Source organism: Balaenoptera physalus (assembly GCF_965194825.1).
Source record: "Balaenoptera physalus genome assembly, chromosome: 20".
Classification (NCBI taxonomy): domain Eukaryota; kingdom Metazoa; phylum Chordata; class Mammalia; order Artiodactyla; family Balaenopteridae; genus Balaenoptera; species Balaenoptera physalus.
Window position 1 is genome coordinate 60,813,640 of NC_138901.1, and position 21,689 is coordinate 60,835,328.

Sequence of the window (21,689 nt, forward strand, 5' to 3'; positions counted from 1 at the left end):
AGGCCCTCTGTTCTATGATCTGGGTCTCATCCACCATATGGTGCTAATTTGGTTGTCCTGATACAGCAATGTGGGATGAAACACTGGCTGCTCCACAAGCTACAAAAGAGTTGGTAAATTGTTTAAGGCCTCATCATTCATCAGGTTGGAACTCCCTATGGCAAACACTTCCTGATTTCCATGGGATAAGGAGGTGTGTAGGCATACTCTAAGGACAGACTGTTTGTGAAACGTATAAATGATTATGTCAGTGCCCTGGAATGACCCCACATATTTTGGGATCTTATCAAAATGCTCAGTCCATGGTCAGAAGTTTGGGGCTAAACTGGAGTTGTGAAATGCAAAGCAGGGATCAGAATCTTCTTTTTTTTTTTAAATAAATTTATTTGTTTTATTTATTTATTTTTGGCTGCGTTGGGTCTTCATTGCTGCTAGCGGGCTCTCTCTAGTTGCGGCGAGCAGGGGCCACTCTCTGTTGTGGTGGCAGGCTTCTCATTGCAGTGGCCTCTCCCGCTGCGGAGCATGGGCTCTAGGCACACGGGCTCAGGAGTTGTGGCTCACAGGCTCCAGAGCACAGGCTCAGCAGTTGTGGTGCACAGGCTCAGTTGCTCTGCAGCATGTGGGATCCTCCCAGACCAGGGCTCGAACCCGTGTCCCCTGCATTGGCAGGCAGATTCTTAACCACTGTGCCACCAGGGAAGCCCAGGGATCAGAATCTTCTGCATGCACTCATCCTTAGGGCTTTATTTCATTACTGAAGGTGCCTACTCCTCTTGGTTATAGCCGATGGCCACTCCCACGGCAGCCTTTCAGTGACACTTGGAGAACCAGAGAGAATTAGGATCAAATGAGGGTGTTTAGAGAACATCTATTTCGACACTCCTTTTTTTCCAAATAAGAAAAAGGCATAGAAGAGGGTATGTAGTTCATCCCCAATTCACATATTAGCGTCTCTGCCTCCCAATTTCTGATCCAGTGCCCTTTTTACTCCCATGGATGGCCTCTCTGTCATGGGCGTCATCTTAAACAAGGTCATCTTGACTTGAAAGCCAAAGGAAAGTCCACTGCATTGAAATGCTCGGATCAGGAGCTGCAGGCAGGTTGAGTTGGATGTGAGTATTGGGAGGGAAAACCAGAGCCACCTGTAACCAAAATCTTGTCTGCTTTGCTAACTTTCCTGTAATAGTCGTTCTCATCAAATTTCACTGTCAGTTTCTCAGAGAAGAGTCAGAACAAAATTTCAAAAGGGATCAAAGATAGTAAACAAAAGCCTGAATAGAAGTTTAAAAGGGACAAAAAATACCCAATAAAAGGCGGAATAAGAGTTTCTTGAATTCTTTTTTATAGGAGAATTGAGACTATTTGGAATTAAAATATGACACATGTGAAACTTATATCCATGCAGACAGATGCAAAACACAATCAAGCTTCATATGCATACTCAGAGATAAGACATACTCAGAGATAAGATACACAAAGATAAATTGGTACCCAGCATCATGAAATAGAGATGTTTTGGCAAATATGAGGATGTACTGTGGCTTAATCTTTACTTCATTTCCTCCTTTCCTGGTTACCAGCCATCGAAGACAGTAAATAATGTTCTGACCCATCTGCCTGCCTCCAGTCACTGACTCTTCCAGCCTTTTTTCCACATTTCTACCCAAAGGAATGTCCTCTGTACATCAGTCTTGCCCCTCAAAAGCCATCAGTGGTTTCCTGTTGCCTGTTGAGTAATGACCAAGCTTTGTCTTACGGCATTCTAAGTCCAGCACCAAAACTGGCGAGTAGGTTTCAATTAGGGCACCAACCCTGATGGATTTTGTCCTCCCTGCCTGGAGCCTTGTGTTGAAAAGGGATCTAAAGCTACATCTGAATTCAATGAGAAGCCTGCGTCTTGATTGATAGGGGATGCCTGCCATGATGTGGTATCCGGGAGTGAAAGTCCAAGGCTACATATTTCCCAGCCCTGCCAGACAGCATCCGATCTCATCTGTCACTCCATCTCCATCCCAATTCTTTGCTTCAGCAACTCCAGATTGTCTTATGTTCAGTTAAGGGAGGATTTTAAAAAGTGCAGCAATGTCTTCCTCATTAGATTGGCAGATGTTTAGAAATATCCAGTCTATTCCACCTCTTAAAACCTTTTGTATCCATCCCCTCTGTGCCATCCTCACTGCCTCTGCCTTAGTTCAGAACCCCCTCCCTCCCCAGCTCTCCCCTGGCCTATTTCATTACTCTCCTATCTGATCATTTTATTGTACATTAAACCCTTCAGTGGCTCCCATTTCAATCTCTTTAGCTCGGCTTAGAAGGCCCCCCAACCCATCCCCCCCAACACACACACACAATGTTTTAGCTAATGCTAACCCTTCCAACAGTATCTCTGCCATACCTGTAAATGTGACCTCTGATTACGGTCAACGTTACCTGTAAGCTCCTTGAGGCCATGTCTTATTCATCTTTGTAACCCACATCACCTATTATATTGCTTACAATACCGTTGACATTAAATCAACATTTGTTTGAATGAACTGATTAATGAGTGAAGAAAGACTTGAGGATTTGGATTCTAGTTGACGTGTTGTGAGTGTGAAAAAAGTGCTGAAAATAGCCTAGAACCTCAGAAGCTTGGGAGTGGAGGGGATTTTGAGAACTGTGACCCACAGAGACCCGCTCATCAGGGTGGAGTGAAGTTCTTGGAAAACTACCTGGCTACGGAATCCAGCCCCAGACCTGGCAGCCTGAGGAGCTCTAACCCCTGGGAGGAAGGCTCAGCTTTCAGACTTCTGCAAGGCCAGCTTCTTCCCTTCATCCATCTCTTGGGTCAAATGTCACCTCCCTTCACCCACTGCATCACCTTATTTATTTTCTTCAAGGAACTTTTTATTTATCTTTCTTGTATTTTTTACTATTGATGCATTTTCCGTCTTTCTCAATAGCATATGAGCTACATGAGAGCACAGTTGTTTTGTTTATTGGGGTGTCCTTGGCTCCTAAAACAGAGTCTGCTACTGTTCAATTTGTTGAATAACATTACAAATCGATGAATTCTCAGTACTGGTATCCACTCAGATAAGAGAGAGGGGCAAAAGAGGTGATGTAGGTGGACGCCCAAAACTTGGGGTGGGTAGCAAGAAAATGATAGTCAAGGGAATGAGTCAATGTGCACTTGACCCTATCCTCAGAGAAGAGGGTTGGCAGTAATTAGGGCAACTGCCTATCAACTTTAGAGTTTGGGGAAGGGCAAGGATTGGAATGCTATGAAGATAAAGCGGTAAGAACTCCAATGGGTAAGCAACCATGTCGGGCTAGGGAATGCTCCTGGGTCAAGTCGATGGTCTAGAAGAATTCCAGGGATGGATCCTGGCTCTGGTAGGGTGAGTTCATTCCAAAACAATGAGGCTGATGGGGGACTTTAAAGTGGGTGAGGCTATGATATATATCTATATATCTATATCTATCCTGATGTTGATGGCTTAAATCAGGAATTGAGGGAAGCCTTAGCCCACAAATGGAGCCATATGTATTCAAGCTTAAAAACTTGGGGAAGGCTTGGAAGGAGAAAAAGAGAGAGGGGATGAGGTTTGGGGAAGAAAACAGGTTGTTTTTAAAGGGCTATTAATGTGCCAGTCACTGTACCTGGTTGCTTGCATGAACCATCCCATTAAATCCAATCCAACCCTACAAGGTGATTATGATCAACATCATTTTATAGATGAAGAAACTAGGTCCCAGTGAAAGTAAGGAACCTCCCAAAGTTTACACAAGCGATGGAGAAGCCCGGGTTAAAACCCAGACTAGATGACCCCCTAATTCTTGCATTTTCCCATTCTGCCACAGTAGTTTCCTATAAAGCACTGGTTCCCTCTTTCTTCTGGGATATGTAAGACAGATGATCACACAGTGACACACTTCTATACAAACACTGACAATTTTGAGGTGTCATGTGTAACTCTCTCTCTTTTTTCCCACTTAGCATATCAGAATGTGAGTGTATTGCTATCATGGGGATAACATGAATTTTGGGTTAAAAAGCAAATGATTATTAGATTTCTAAACTTCAGTAAAAAATGGTTGTGAGACACCAGGGCAGGGATGGAACCAAGGCTGGAAGTGGGATATTTAATTTGTTCATATCTTCTTGGGTTCCCCTACTTGGTATGGAGTTAAATTTTCAGAAGGAGGTTGGAAACTGTGCTTTACTATCATTAAACTCTGTTTAAAAAAGCTCAGTGAAAAGGAAAATTAATCTGAATTTGGAACTCAGCCTGATAAAGCTGTTGTCCTGGATCAATAATTGGGAAATTAGCTGGACTGAATCCACAGTTTGGAAGATTAGTGGAATATATTATGGACTTAGAAGAAAAGTCAGGATTCGTTTTGATATAAAAATGTAAAGAGAGACTCATATTGACTCTCTCAGTCTAACTTAGAACAGCTCTAGCTGATAGGAATTGAACTTAGTTCTGAGTGCAAAAGTCTAGAGATTAGTTGATTTTGTAGACGGCAACAGCAGAAATGTCATTTAATCAGTTTCCTAGGACTGCCATAACAAATTCTCACAAACTTGGTGACTTCAAAGAACAGAAATTTATTCCCTCATAGTCCTGGAGGCCAAAAGTCCAAAGTCAAGCTGTCGGCAGGGCCATGTTCCCTCTGAAAGCTCAAGAGGGAGAATCTTTCCTTGTGTCTTCTAGATTCTGGTGGCCCCAGACATTCCTTGGCTTGTGGCTGCCTAACCCCAATCTTTGCCTACATCTTCATATGGCATTCACTTCTGTGTTTGTGTCTTCTCATTTTCTGTCTGTCTCTTATAAGGACCCATGTCATTGGACTTAGGGCTCACTTGGATAATCTAGGATGATTCCCATCTCAAGACCATTGACTTCATTACATCTGCAAAGTTGCTTTTTTAAAAGAAGGTCACATTCACAGATTCTGGGGCTCAGGAGGTGGACATATCTTTTGTTGGGGCCACCGTTCAACTCCTTGTGGCCATATTTCACCATGTAGAACAGGGGTCCCCAACCCCCGGGCCGCGGACCCATACCAGTCTGCAGCCTGTTAGGAACCAGGCCGCACAGCAGGAGGTGAGCGGCGGGCGAGCCAGCGAAGCTTCCTCTGCCGCGCGCCATCGCTCGCATTAGTGCCTGAGCCATCCATCACCACCCCATCCCCCCATCCGTGGGAAAACTGTCTTCCGCGAAACCAGTCCCTGGTGCCAAAAAGGTTGGGGACCGCTGATGTAGAGGACATTAGAATGCAAGTAAAAGTGGGAAAGGACTTATAAGACAGAATTACAAGGCAAAATTGTACAGGAAGCACAGCTTTTCTTTTCTTTTTTTTGGGTAATGTTGAGTGTACTAAAGCAGAGGGTAAGTGCCACAGGTGGGCACCAAGACAAATCAGGTGGCTGTAGACACCTGCAAGTAGAGTTCTATGATGAACGAGAGGATGAACTGCCATTTGTCTTTCAAAGCAACTGGACCACTTTACATTCCCACCAGACATGTATGAGGGCTCCAGTTTCTCTACATCTTATCTGACTTTTTGATTTGACTCATCCTAGTAGGTGTGAAATGGTATCTCACTGGGGTGTTGATTTACATTTCCCTGATGACTAATTACATTGAGCATCTTTTCATGGGCTTCTTGGCCATTTTTATATCTTCTCTGGAGAAATGTCTATCCACATGTTTTGCAAATTTTTACACATCCAAGAAATTTAAACCTAAGAATGCTCTCAAAAACAGGAGAGACTGTGGTGAAGGAAATTGGGAAGAGATTCATGAATCTAATGAAGGTATATCCTAGATTATGGGACAGCTAGTGTGCAGGACAGAACCAAAAAATAAGACACCTGGAAGGAGCCCCCTAAGATCAGGACAACTATAGATTCTCTGAAAATTAAAATGAACATAAACAGAATAAGCATTTTGAAACATATTTATATGATCAGTTTTTTAGCCATCTCTTGCTTTAATATCTTGTCACTGGTATTTCCCTGGAGAATGTATTTTTCAATGTGACTTATTTTTAAAATTATCTTAAACACTGGTGAATTTTGACAAGCACAGCTTCTATTTCAATTAGTATAATGTCAATTTTGAATTCAATTTTGAAATTATGGGTATACCAAAGCTATTTTCAACTACATTTCTGTTCCTAGATTTCTTAATTTAGTAAAAACATTCTTTTTACCATGGTCCTGTGCTCCACCATAATTTGTTTTCCATATAATCACTGTAAGCTAAATTTTTTTACATTATATATTTAACTTTTAAATTTAAAATAGAATTTATAATAATGTCAGATAATTTCATTTTGACAGAAGGAACTTCTAAAAGCTTCACTTTTATGTTATTTTTATGTAAATCAATACATTACTTATAAGTAATTGGATTTGTACCCTTTCTTTTTCTTTCTTGTTTTTTTTTTTTTTTTTTTTTTTTTTGCATTGTCAGGGAATTTCTGAGCAGTAACACAGGACAACTTTGCCTTGTTTCTGACTTCAGCGGGGATGCTTCTGATAATTCACTATTAAAACTGCACTTACTTTTGATTTCAAGCAAATCTCTTCTTTTTAAGTAAAAGAAATGCCCATTTATTCTGAGTTAAGATTTATTTTAAGTCGGGAATGAATATGGAGTTTTACCAAATGTCAAACCTGTATTATAACATTGTGGACAATCTTTAAGTGAATCCCCTACAGCGATACATAAATACTCAGTTTTTATAAAGATATGGAGCAGAAAGCTAGAAAATCTTTGGTATATTGTTGCTAAAGTAGGAGCGGAAGGAACACCTATGATCTTGGATCTATTCTCAAGGCTCTAAGGAAACAGAAACTCTCATGCCTTCTGGTGGGAGTGTCATCTTGAACAATTTTAATAGATGGCAATCAGGAGATATCTGTCAAAATTATGAATACAAGCACCCATTGACTAAGCAAATTCTGGTCTATGAATTTATCCTGTCAACATATTCTCACATGTCTAATGTGACACATATATGAGGTTATTCATTTCGGCACACTGAGTGATAGCAAAAGGTCAGAAAACAATCTAAATATCCATCCGTATAAGACTGGTTCAATAAATTATAGTAACATTCATACAGTGGAATAAAGTACAATCCTAAGAAGAATGAGAAAACTCTTCATTTACTCAAGGGGAAAAATTTGCCAAGATACATTATGAAACCCAAAAGGCTGTTTTAGAACAATATACCTGGTATGCTACATATGAGGATTAGAAAGGGACGGGGGAATAAGTACATAGCTGCTCTACATTCAAAATATATCTGGGATTCGACTTACTGTTACCAACCTCATTGCCACCACCTGGGTCCACATCACCCTCATCTCTTGTGGGGTGACTGAGATAGCTCTCCAGACGGGTCATTGCATCTGTACTTGCTTCTGGGTTGTCTGTTGTCAACACAGTCAGGGTTGTTCTTCTTAAAAGGGGCCTCTTCTGCCCTTCAAAGATTTCCCATCCTCTTCAGAGTCCTTAGGGTGACCTGCAGGACCATGGCTCCCCTACTCTTACTCTCATCCACTCTGCTTCAGCCGTACTAGTCTTCATGGGCATCTTCTCTCTTCCAGGCTTTTCTGCCATTAGTCCCTTCCTGGATGGCCCCCCCCATTTCTTCAAGTCTTGACTCAAAAGCTTTTTTCTCAGTGAGGTCTATCCTTACCTCCATTTCTAATATTTCAAACCATCCTGTATCATTATTTCATATCCATTTCTTTGCTTTACTTTTTTTCTTTGTAACACTTATTATTATTTACATTTTTTACATCTTATTCCCCGTCTCCCCAACTAGAATGAAAATTCTATGATGGCAAAATTATTTTGAGGAAACCTCTCTCTGCTACTAAATCCTCAGTACCTTGCTCATAGTAGGTGCTCAACAAATGTTTTTTAAATGAGTAACAGAATGAATAAATGACTGAATGACTATAATTAAAATATTTCTGGAAGATTACTTGGAAACTGATAACATAGTTATCTTTGGGGAAGGGAATTGAGTGGTCATGGTTAGGCGGAAGACTTTTCATGGTATGTCCTTTTATAATATATTAAAATTTTTGAATATTTTGCCTAATAAAAATATATAAATTAATTCAGGATTTAAAAATATATATATATTCCTTTAATTGGTAGTCACCATTACTCATGCAGCCAGCCTAACTGGCTTTTGTGTTGCCAGTCTAGTTATGAATAATGTTCTTTGATTCTAGTTCTAATTTACATTTCTATTGTGAGTGAGGTTAAGGGTATATGAAAACTTTTCAGAGTCATATGTATTTTGTGAAGTGTGTGCACATACTTTGCTCAGTTTTGTTAGGTTATTGTCTTTTCTTGTTGACTTGGAGAAAATTTTAAACATTAGTGATAGGAGTTGGAAATGTGTCTTCCCATTTATTGTTTGTCTTTTGACTTTGCCTATAGTAGTTTTTTTAATTCATAAATTTATGATTGTATGTAGTTCAATGTATCTTTTTTATTTTTCTAAAAATGGTTCATATTTTTTCCTGGGAATAGTTTAAATAAAACAGCAGTTATCTGTCCTTCAAAGATTTGGAAGGTTTCCTCCTTGAAGCTAACCATGTTTAGGTGTTTTGTGGGCTATAGCTCGAGACAACTGTCTCTGACTCTTCTGCCATAATTGATGTGTTTAGACTTTTCATATCATCTGGTGTCAATTTGAATAAAGATTATTTTCCTAGGAAAGTATTTTATTCAAGTTTTCAAGTTTATTTTCACAAAGTAAAGTGGTTACTTGTAATTCTTCTAATTTTTCTCTGCATTTGTGATTATTTCCTCTTATTTCTTGTTTTTTGAGCTTACTTTTAAATTATAAGTTAGATGAAAGTTAATTTATTTTTATTTTATTTTTCAAGGAACCAGGTCTTGAAATTATTTTTTAATTCTTTCATTTTCTGTTTTCTAATTTATTTTTTTATCTTAATTCATTCTTTTTTATTGTATTTGCTTTTTTGTGATTATTCTGATTTCTTGAGTTGAATGCTTAACTCATTATCATTCTTTCATTTAAAATGTTTATTGAAGACAAAATTTTTCTCTGAGTAATGCTTTAGCTCTATTTCGTAGGGTCTAATATATAATATTTTCATTGTTGTTAATTTTCAGAAGTTTTACAGATTGTTAGATTTCCTCTTTGATTTAAGAATTGATTAGGAAGGGTTTTTAAATTTCTGAATGGTAGGGCCTTTTGTTTTATGGTTTGATATTAATTTATACTTTTCTTTTTGAAATGTATTGTTATTTCTTATGGCTTGATAAATGGCAAAATTTTGAAAATATTACTTTTACATGAAAAGAAGATCTACTATATTCTTATTTACTACTTGTCTATTTTTTCTCTTTTTTAAAAAATTGAAGTATAGTTGATTTACAATGTTGTGTTAGTTTCTGGTGTACAGCAAAGTGATTCGAATATATCTATATACATATATGTATATATAGATATATTCTTTTTCAGATTCTTTTTCATTATAGGTTGTTACAAGGTGTTGAATACAGTTCCCTGTGCTATACAGTAGGACCTTGTTGTTCATCTAAGTCTATTTTTTCTCTTATGAACAGAAATACATAGATTAAAACCACTTTTCCTAATGTATTTCTATTTCTCATAATATCTCCCATACTTTTTACTTTATGAATATAAATATTATGTTGGTAAGAGTTATTGGTAAGTGTTTTGTTTCATTAGTAACTTCAAAATGCTACTTTTTTCTTCCTCTATTGCTCTTTGTACAAATTCAACTTTTTTTTAAGGTCATAACTCCTCCTTTTCTTTCACTGACATTCGTCACTCCATCATAGCCAATCTTTCCAAATTACATCTTAGTTGTGTCTCATGTATTCGGATATATATCCAGATGTCTTTTATCTATTTATGGATGAATTTAATCCATTTTTATTTAATGATATGATACTGGTTGAGTCTTAATTATGCTCTATACTTTATGCTATATTTCCTGGTTTTGTAGCTTAAAAAAGTCTACCATTATGTCGTCTGTTTCTTTTGTTTTGTGGGTGTATGTTATCTGGCATTAGAAAAATGTGAATATTTGCTTTAGTGGTTATTTTAAAAAGTATAATTTTTGTAATCTCCTTATGCCTTCATTTTGAAAGACAATTTCTCTTAATTTCATACTATAAGGAATAAGGAACTTTCTCCCCATCCTTATACTACTTGATTTTAATTAATTATACTATTTTTCAAAGTATTTATTAATATGCCTTTAATATACCTACACATCTATGACTAGATTTGTAGATCTTAAATTCTATCTTTAACTCCTAGTTATTAAAGATTATGAGCTCATGTACCTGTACTGTACAGAAATAATCCTGAATTCTCATTCAGGGCTAAATAACTGAGGCAGAGTGTGTAGTTGTTACATCATCCACTGTCATAACCTGGGGACATAGATGAGAACCTCTGTCTGTTCTTGTACACTTACTGGCCTGACTGGGGGTATAAAAATCATACAGTTGTGCTGTAATTTGGGGCATGGTGGGTAAGCAGGGTGTCATATAGCTTTTATGGAAGACCTGCTTTTTCAAGTCATGGGAACTTCAGCAGGATAGACCTTACATTCTAGCTATACGTTGCATTAATATAACAGATCACAAGGAGCAGGGAGAGGGTACAGGAAACCCCAAATTCATTTTCTGCTGCTGATGGAGGTCTGGCTATTCCCCCAGCATCACTCTAAAAGGTACACAGAGCTTATGTGCTGTGGAGGGGGCCCATTAAGGACCCCTCCCTAAGGACACCAAGCAACAGACTGTGTAGGACTCCATGTCTGTTTTTTCATTCTGAATCTCCATCCACTGTATGAAGAGCATTTTTACCGCTGACACTTCTCTTCTTGGCAACATCAGTGCCAACAGCGACTTGCTGCGAATACGTCCTTTTCTCTCACGTTTAAGTATAACAAGTGAATCTGAAGCCTTATTCTTTGACGACGCTCACAGCTACAGCAGCAATGACAACACCAATAACAACAATGGCTGAGCACTTACTAGGCATCCTGATTCCTTTTAACATATTTATTTTAGTGAAATATTATTTGTGATATATTTAATATCTAATCTAACCTTTCTATCTAACAGCAGAGTATTGGGATCCTATACCCAAGAATTGTTGTCCTGGAAGATAGCTGTGTTCAGGGGCATGGAAACAGAAGTGGTTATCAGGCACAATACATAAACTCATTTAATCTTCGAAAATAGTGTTAGGCCCATTTTATAGATGAGAATACAAAATTAAGGAATAGTAGAGTGACACACACACACATATTTAGCAAAGAACTTATTACCAGAATAATAAATAAATCCTGTAAATCAAAACCAAAAGCAAACAACCTAGTCAAAAGTATGCAGAAAACTCAATCTAACCCTACACAGAGAAGGGACCCAAATTGTCAAACAGCATTTGAAAGGTTGGTGCCCAGCATCACTATTCATCAGTGAAATTAAAACCCAAATGAGATATCGCTGTACCTGCCCACCACACCTGAATGGCTGAAATTAAAAGATCTGACAAGGCCAAGTATCTTTAAGGATGTTAACCAACTGAAATTCTCACACATTGCTATTTGGAGTGTAAAGTGGTTCAGCCTCTTCAGAAAACTGTTCTTTTTTTTTTAGGTTAAGCATTTTCCTACTGAATCTGACCTAGCAATTCTACCCAAGAGAAATCAGTGCATATGTTTCGAAAGATATGCGCACAAAAACAAGTTTAAAGCAACTCTATCATAGTAGCCTAAACTCAACAACCCAAATGTTCATCAACAGGAGACCAGATAAACTGTTTCATATTTGTACAAAATAATATTACTCGTTAATAAAAAAGAATGAACTACTGTTACACTCGACAACGTGGATGAATCTTAGTCAGTTACACTGAGTAAAAGAAGCCCAAGCATGAAAGAATGTATGTTGTGTGATGTCAGCAGAGGCATAACTAACCCATGGTGATCAACCTCCGAATAGCGGTTAGTTTTGGGGGTGGATCGATGAAAAAGGACTCAAGGAACTTTCTGGGGAGATGGAAATGTTTTCTATCTTGCTCTGTGTTGTGGTAACATGTGCATGTTACTGTTTGTTAATTATCCCAATTAAAAACAGAAAGACCAAAGGAGAAAAGAAAAGCAAGTTATCAAGTTATGTGCCAAGCCTATAAGGCACCTGGTAGACCTTGCCTTCCCATCACAGCTTATAGAGATCACTGCAGACTCTGGGGCTTGTTCCCTGGCACTGCTGGTAGGTGTCACAGCACCATAAATCTACCCAATATAGGTGCACATCACTGCTTCTTGGTCTGCGAGAGGCTGAGGCTCGTGATGGTTGCCATCCAACCGTGTCACTGCCTGAGGAGCTGACCTGCTTCCCCGGCAGGGGGACAGAGTGGTGCACCAAAACATCACTGCGATGCACTTTACCCAAAATTAAGTGCTAAGGGATGATAATGCGGCTTTTATGCTACGTGTATGTTTTCCTTTCCATTAAATCTCAGATATGCTGTTTGCTTTAGTGTCCTTAGTTCAGGCTGCTTTGAAATGCATAGGGGGAAAGAAACCCTTCATTAAGTTCAGCAGCCCAGCCCAGCAATGCAGCAGTGCTCCTGTTTGGTTTTCCTTCTGTAAATATTTGTGCTCTCTCAGGCTAAGGAGTGGCCTGTGCCATTTCAGAGACTGAAATATCCCCATTTATAAATCCTCCAGGTGCAGCAGGGAAAGCCTGACCCCTCACCCTGCCCCTGCAATGACCCCAACCTCACTCATGTGGACCACCCTCTAGGTTGCCCCCAATGAAGACCCATGATCACCTCTCCAGGTTGAATGTAGAAGAGCAGGAGAGGATGAACCTGAAATTGAATGGTTATTGCAACCCAGGTGAAGGTTACTTTGCTTTTTGTTGCTGCTGTTAAGCTTGTTAATGAAAAGATGGAAAAACAATATTGATAACAGTGAAGTCCAATTTATCCAGAAATGAAGGCTGATTTATTATAGAAGTGAAACAGAAGACAAATAGAAAAGTGAGATATGTAATAAGACCAATAATAGAAAGAAAACTGTAGAAGTCTTAGAGAAATATTTCTTTTTCTACTGGGCCTATTCATCTGGGTTTTCAAATTTCTGCTTTTCACAAGACGCTCATGATATGAATGCTAATCCCATATAAGAGGTCAGACTGAGGCTTAATTATCTTCCACAGCTAACTCCACCCGACTTGCAGCTAAGGGAATTTTGTTCATCCATTCAATAAACATTTATTGAATAGCATAACATTCCAGATGTTGGGCTTATTCATTTACTTTTTAAAGTGTCAATTTTACATCTCTATAAATTCACTTCCTTTTTCATTTTCCTAAATTCTTATCATGCTGATTCATGTCAAAGCTGTGATATTCCATGTATTTCTAAGTTTTATCTTATATAAATTGCCCTGTCTGGCTTATAAGTCCATGATAAGGAGCAAATGAAGTAATCTTGATAAAAGCATATGAAAATATTTTCCATCTTAAATACATTTCAAAGTATAATCTAAGTCTTAGACTTTTGTTGGAAAAGAAAAACATCAAAGAAGTTAATTCGGGCTTCCCTGGTGGCGCAGTGGTTAAGAGTCTGCCTGCCAGTGCAGGGGACACGGGTTCAAGCCCTGGTCTGGGAAGATCCCACATGCCGCGGAGCAACTAGGCCCGTGAGCCACAACTACTGAGCCTGCGCGTCTGGAGCCTGTGCTCCGCAACAAGAGAGGCCGCGATAGTGAGAGGCCCGCGCACCGCGATGAAGAGTGGCCCCTGCTTGCCGCAACTAGAGAAAGCCCTCACACAGAAACGAAGACCCAACACAGCCATAAATAAATAAAAAAAAAAAAAAAAAAAAAAAAAAGAAGTTAATTCATCTTTGTAATTTTAACAACCTTATAAAAAATGGAAACAGAACAAAACACAGGGAATGGAAACTGACATGAGATCAGAAATTTTTCTAGTAAAAACTATGATTGCTGAATTTAAAAATGCAGTAGAGAAAAAATATTTATGGAAAAAACCCAACGTCTACCCTCTTTAAAAAAGGGCTAACCACAAACTGTCTTACAGGTCAGTTCTTCATTTTTGTGAAACATTTATGTTATGAAATATGCCAAATCTTTAGAAAGAAATGAAAAAATTTCGTATCTCTGATCCTAGAGCCTAACATATATACTATAGGATAAAAAATGGAACATAGGGACTGATTCATATGTAAAATCAAATATCCTGAATAAAATGCCAACAAATCAAATATACCAGTATATATACCTGCATATATACATATATATATATGAAATAAACTTCATATTTTATGGCAAGAGAAGAAAAATCTAAACATAAGACATTTTTCTCTTCCCTTTGGCCTCCTTTCTCCCCTTCACTGTGCACTGTGTATCTGCATTAGGCATCGACCAAACCTCCCCCATGGGCAGAATATACCTGCTCAACCACAGAGAACAATATTCTCATCGCACCAATAAGACAATTTAAAAGATAACACTGGGCTTCCCTGGTGGCGCAGTGGTTGAGAATCTGCCTGCCGGTGCAGGGGACGCGGGTTCGAGCCCTGGTCTGGGAAGATCCCACATGCCGCGGAGCAACTGGGCCCGTGAGCCACAGCTACTGAGCCTGCGCGTCTGGAGCCTGTGCTCCGCAACAAGAGAGGCCGCGATAGTAAGAGGCCTGCGCACCGCGATGAAGAGTGGCCCCCGCTTGCCGCAACTAGAGAAAGCCCTCGCACAGAGACAAAGACCCAACACAGCCAAAAATAAAATAAATAAATAAATAAATAAAAAAGATAACATTCCTTCTTGACCTTGTAAGGGGTCACGATGACCAACCACTTTATACTTGCAGATCTGAATCATGTAAACTGTCAATAATATGTCACTTAACGTACAACCATCTGTCTCAAAAACTTATATAACTGTGCCTAGACGTCTAATGGGCAGAACAGTTCTTGGAGCTTTCTGAGATGCTCTTCCCAGGTTACAGTACTCAATTTGGCTTGAATAAAATTTTCCGCTTCTTTCTTAGACTGACTGATTAATTTTTCATCAACATATATATACTAGTATATACGTGTTTCTGTTGGTAGCAGGGTGGCAGGATTTAGCATGTGACAGGTTTTTATGGTGGCCACTGGGTTGTCTAAAAGCATAGCCTGAAGTTGAATCAACCTTCTGGGGGGACAGCCATTCTGTTCCCTTAGAACTTACTAAAGCCTGGACCTGGTGTGGAGCCCATATAGTGATCAGTGATTGGCTGAGCAAATGTTCACTTTCCAGCCTCCTAAGCAGGGCTGAAGTAGCTGTTACTGCCAATAGGTAAGGAGGCCATCCCTTAGCAGTTTGATCTGACTGTCGAGATAAATAAGCAACCACACGAGTTAGGGTCTCCAGTTTCTGAGCTAATACCCGAAGGGCTGTGCCCCTTCTCTCATGAATGTAAAGGTCAGAGGGTTTAGCTCAGTCTGGGAGGGTCAGGGCAGGGCCTGACATAATTGCTTTTCCAGTTCTCGAAAGGCCCCTCTGCATTCTGAGTTCCCTTCAAAAGGATCATCATCCTGTCCTTTCAACTTTTCATACAGAGGCCCAGCTATTAGACCACAGTTAGGGATCCAGACGCTCAAGACCTGGCCACTCCCAGGAAACCCCTAAGCTGTCTTCCAGTTTTAAGAGGGGTGAGGCTGCAAATGAATTTGTTCTTTTCCTGGGGTGGGCTTCCCTGACTTTCCGTGAGAATGAAGCCTAGGCGGGTCACCCTAGTTTGTGACCCATTGCCGGGCCCACCTTCCCTGTCTCCTAGCTGGTCTGGGGCCCAGGCAGTACCACAGAGGATGATGAGATGCTTCTGCAGGACGCACCCTAACGGGCTACCCTTCAGCTCAGTGGACGTTTGGTTCTCCATCCCTTAGACCAGGGGTCCCCAACCCCCAGGCTGTGGACTGGTACCGGTCTGAGGCCTGTTAGGAATCTGGCCGCCCAGCAGGAGGTGAGGGGCGGGCGAGCAAGCAAAGCTTCATCTGCCGCTCCCCATCGCCCCCTGTCGCTCGCATTACCACCTGAAGCATCACCCCCCCCACCGCCCCAACCATCACCCCACCACCGCCCTATCTGTGAAAAAATTGTCTTCCACGAAACCGGTCCCTGGTGCCAAAAAGGCTGGGGACCGCTGGCTTAGATGCTCTGTTTTGGATTTGTTTCCAACTGCTTAGGGGGTGGTTGGAGTGATTTGTTGGCACACAAATGTCATAAGATTTGACCCAAAGAAGATTTCTGGCTTGGGAAATTCGGACCCAGCAGCAAACTCTTAATAGATTCCTCAAAAGACCCAAATAGGAGGCGTCCAAATGGCGTGGACTCTGGTATAACTGGGGTCCCCCTTGAATTTGTAATGGTCCAAGCTTGAGATAGTCCCTTCTTAGCCAGAACATCCTGGCCGGAGCAGGTTGGTCCCTCTAGTTCCTGACCACCTTGGTCCCTTGGGGGATGGCGCCTCTGTCTGAGGGAGCGGCGGAGGGGGTCTTCTCTTTCCTCCTTTAGGCCGAAAAGGAGGAGTTTTTCAGACTTCCCGCTGGGTGAGAGTTACAGGCATGAGGGGTTCCCCAGGGTACTCACCCGTTCACTGGGACAGCGAGGATCCTGTGCAGGTCCTGGGAGGAGAGCCTGGGAACTTTGGTCGATGGGTGTTTCCTGTTCTCTGATCTCGCCAGCAGCTCACAGGGCTTCGCTCCCGAGAATGGCGTTCCTGGTCTTGCGAGGGGCTCCCAGAGCTCCCCAGCTCACCTCCGAGAAACCAGTGCTGCCCAGATGAGGCCACATCACAGGTCGTGTGGCAACCTTGGGACCCTTTTGCCCCTGGGCATCCCTGGAGTCCTTTCCTGAACTTGGATCGAGAGAGTTCTCATTCTATTTTCTTAGGCATCCTCATTACCTGGGTCTTTCCCGAGTCTCACCCTTTGGCTCACGGGGCTGCCCCCTGACCTTCACCAAACCAGAAGTGACCGTGGAGGATGCTACGGTTGACCCCTGGAGGTGGAGGAGGACGGCTAGACGCCCTGGTGCGGCTGCTATGCCTTGTACTGGGGTCGAGGGGACCGCACGACCGGCGACATGCCGTGGCTCCCTCTCATCCACAGGTCCCCGCCACCCCCGGGGTCGGCAGCGCGGGAAGGCCAGCCGGAGGCAGCGGCAGACACGCGTCACTTTCAGTCTCCGACCCCTAACGATGCCACAGTGTGGTCCCCTCGAGGGGGCGTGGTCCCGATGACTCTGGGGGCTAAGCTGGGTGCGCTCCACACCCGGGTGTCGGGTTGCTGGGCAGAGTTGTTCTGAATTCGGCCCCAGGCTGCCGCGTTCTACCCGGTCAGAGAGTCCTCAGAGCTCAGAGTCCCTCACGCTCACGAACCTCCCAAAGCCTCTGCCGTCCTCCCGTTGCAGCCGGGGCGAGCCCGGAGCCTAGTGGAGGGTGCAGGTGAGAAAGGCCACAGTCTGTCCCATCCGGGGTGTCAAAATTTTGTTACCGAGCCTCCTGAGTTGGTCTCCAGCAAGGGTCCTTCTGCCGGTGTCATTGGAGTCAATAGAACGAGACCGAGTTCGGTTCAGAAGCAAAGGAAAGTTTTGTTCTTGGATCTGAGAATGGAGAGGCCAAGCTCCTGCTCTAGAGAACACGCATCCCGAAAGGCTGGGGCACGGCTGCTTTATAGGGTCTCGTCAGAGGGGAGGGCGGTGAGGTTCTCGCGGGATCGCAGCGTGGGTCGCAGCGTCTCTGCGCACGGCCCGCCGCCGCCATTTTGGACCGTCGTGCACTGCGCGTCTACGCACAGCCCGGAGCTGAAGTACAGGTGCAGCCGTTTTGCACCGGGAACTGTGGGCTGAAGGGCCCGTGTGAGGCGTCTCCGCGCAGCCCCCTGTGAGCAAGAGAGACTGGACTCAGCACAGAGGAAAAGAAAGGTTAGACTTTATTTTATTACCCAGGTTCTATGTTTATTTCCCGGGAATTGTTCATGGGCTTTGCCGGTGACAAGGTCGAAGGAAGAACACTCCTGTGAGATCACGGAAGGCAAGAGATGGAACGTTTTCGAGGAGCGAGGGGTCGACTGCTGGGAGGCCAGAGAAGCTTCTGGCTTTCACAGCAGGGAGGTTTTTGATGTCCTTCCAGGAATCGTTGTGGAGGACCATCATGAGAAGGCTCTCGGAGTTTTTTTTTTTTTTTTTTTAATTTTATAGCTACTTTTATTTTTATTTATTTATTTATTTATTTTTGGCTGTGCTGGGTCTTCGGTTCGTGCGAGGGCTTTCTCTAGTTGCGGCAAGTGGGGGCCACTCTTCATCGCGGTGCGGGGACCGCTCTTCATCGCGGTGCGCGGGCCTTTCACTATCGCGGCCCCTCCCGTTGCGGGGCACAGGCTCCAGACGCGCAGGCTCAGTAGTTGTGGCTCACGGGCCCAGCTGCTCCGTGGCATGTGGGATATTCCCAGACCAGGGCTCGAACCCGTGTCCCCTGCATTGGCAGGCAGATTCTCAACCACTGCGCCACCAGGGAAGCCCTCTCGGAGTTTCTTTGTTTTTACTTTTTTTAAATTGAAGTATAGTTGATTTACAATGTTGTATTAGTTTCTGGTGTAAACAGAGTGATTCAGTTGAGAAGAATCTCCTTTTAAGTAGGTTAAATAGTGAATGAAAGGTGAGTTAGTGTAATTAGTAATTGCAGACGGTTCTTCCCAAAGGTTTTCATGTGCAGGGAAAGAGAAATATGAGGATGTGGGGTTTGGGATAATTTTTGTTCCCCCGAGGAAGATACAAAGTAGATCATATTTATTTGCTGATTAAAATAATCCAGGAAGGAATCAACTACTTATGCTGGAGAGAGATCATTGTTGGAGGAAAATATTTGCTGATGGAGAAGAGATCCTTCATAAATGGTTAGAAAACTTATTCTTAGATAACAAGAGCTGTAAATATGTGTATTGTCATCTCCAAATGAACCTCTGCAGCTAAAAAGTAGCTTTTGATTAAAATCTTAACATTTAAAATATTGAATTTGACCAAATTAAATGCCTGAGAAGAACTGGGATGGTTTTGAAAAATAACAGTCACGAGGAGAGAGTTGCTCGATCATATAAAGTTTCCGTAATTTTTTATGATGAGGAATAAGCACACTGGCCAGTGGAATAGAATATGATATCTGGGAGTAAGCCTAAAAAAATAAACCGGAAGTTAGTATATGTCAAACCAGTGGAGAAGACATCCTTCATCTCACAACTACTGAGCCATTTGAAAAAAAAAAAATAGCTCATATTGCCAAATCATATATTAAAATAAATTCCAGGTAGATTAATGCTCTAACAGACACCATAAAATACTAAAAGAAAACATAATGGATTTCTAAGCATACTTTCAAAGGTAAATAGATATGTAAATGGACTGATAGATGGATTATCTAAAAATTAAAATCCTCATTGTAAGAGCCAAAGATGAAAAACTCTATGTGGTCATGAAAACATGCTTTAGATGAGTATTTAATGAGAAGGGAAAATAATCACAAAAATGTCACATCATTAAGCCCCAAATGAAAAGATTATAAAAGATCTTGTATCGTGCAATCCCTACTTTGCAATAAAAATATTTATATATGCACAGAGCAAAGAGTGGAGGAAAAAATTAACGTTGTATATTTCATGACAAGAAATCACCTACAGTTTCAATTTTTTTGGAGCTTTTCTGCAGTTCTCAGTACATCTTTTGTGATAGAAAAAAAAAATTGTACTTTTTTCATAATGTTTGAGCCAGTGGTGGCTATTTTAGATAATTTATATTAAAGTTACAATCTTAACTAGCAAATTGCCTTATAAGATTATGTTTGCTGTCTATTTGCAAAAATTGGGGAAAAAACCCCTTAATAATGTAAATTAAGTACCAGGTATTTGAACATATATTTCTTTTCATGGCTGGAATTAAATAACCCTGCCCTTGGACAACACACAGGTACTGGATAATTTTGTATTTGTTCTGCTGGATGCATGGGTGGGGAGGGGACTTCTCTTGAAGGGGGTCCGTGTTATTTGTGTCAGTCACTGTATTAGCTTCCTGAGGCTGCTGTAACAAATCACCACAAGCTTATTGTCTGAAAACAACAGAAATTTATTGTCTCACTGATTTGGAAGCCAGAAGTCTGAAGTCAGTATCTCTGAGCTGAAATCAAGGTGTCAGCAGGGCCACCCTCCCTCCAGAGGCTCCAAGGAAGAATCTATTTCTTGCCTCTTCTAGCTTCTGGTGTTGTTGGTGCTTGTTCCTTGGCTTGCGGGTGCATCTCTCCTATCTCTGCCTCTGTGGTCACATGGCCTCCTCTCTGCTGTGGTGTAATCTCTTTCTGGCCTCCTCTTTTTTTTTTTTTTTTTAAATTAATTAATTAATTTATTTTTGGCTGTGTTGGGTCTTCGTTTCTGTGCGAGGGCTTTCTCTAGTTGTGGCAAATGGGGGCCACTTTTCATCGCCGTGCGCGGGCCTCTCACCATCGCGGCCTCTCTTGTTGCGGAGCACAGGCTCCAGACGTGCAGGCTCCGTAGCTGTGGCTCACGGGCCCAGCCGCTCCGTGGCATGTGTGGCCCCCTCTTTTAAGGGTGTATGTATTGTTTTTAGGGCCCACTCTCATAATCCAGGATAATCTCCCCATGTCAGGAGCGTTCATAACATTTGCAAATCTTTTTTTTTTTTTTAAATGATTTAAGCATTATTTATTTATTTATTTATTTATTTATTTTAATTTACTTATTTATTTATTTTTGGCTGTGTTGGGTCTTCTTTTCTGTGTGAGGGCTTTCTCTAGTTGTGGCAAGCGGGGGCCCACTCTTCATCGCGGTGCGCGGGCCTCTCACTGTCGCGGCCTCTCTTGTTGCAGAGCACAGGCTCCAGACGCGCAGGCTCAGTAGTTGTGGCTCACGGGCCTAGTTGCTCCGTGGCATGTGGGATCTTCCCAGACCAGGGCTCGAACCTGTGTCCCCTGCATTAGCAGGCAGATTCTCAACCACTGCGCCACCAGGGAAGCCCCGCAAATCTTTTTTTTTTTTTGCCATATGAAGTAACATTCCCAGGTTCCAGGGATTAGGATGTGGGTATCTTTTGGGGGTAGAGGGCATTATTCAGTCAATCCACAGTCACCCTGAAATGTGCTCAGTCCTGGGGCAAGACCTTTCATCTGGGGCGAGGAGTGGTTTCATAGTCTAGGGGAGACCCTGTCTTTCACTCTCTGCTAGAAGCCGAGGGAGGTGTGTGTGTCAGTCAATAACATCTACTCCCAGAAGCAGTTTCTGGGCAGCTCTCTCCAGGAGCATGAACCCTGAGTTGCAGCTCCACTGGTGGGTGGCCTAGGCAACCAGAACTCAAGTTTGGACTCAAGGAAGCAGTTCTGTCCGTGAGGACAGAATGGGGCATCCTCTGTGGTCTCTGGCAGAAGGTGACCAGATCATCAGAGGGTCATTCTCCCATGGTGGTCATCAGCCTGGAGTAGGCAGTGAAGTTAGTGAGAAGAAAGCAAAAGTGAAGAAATCCAAAAGCTTTGTTTTGAAGTCCCTGACAGCAAAAGATCAGAAAATAGCTAGGGTTCAG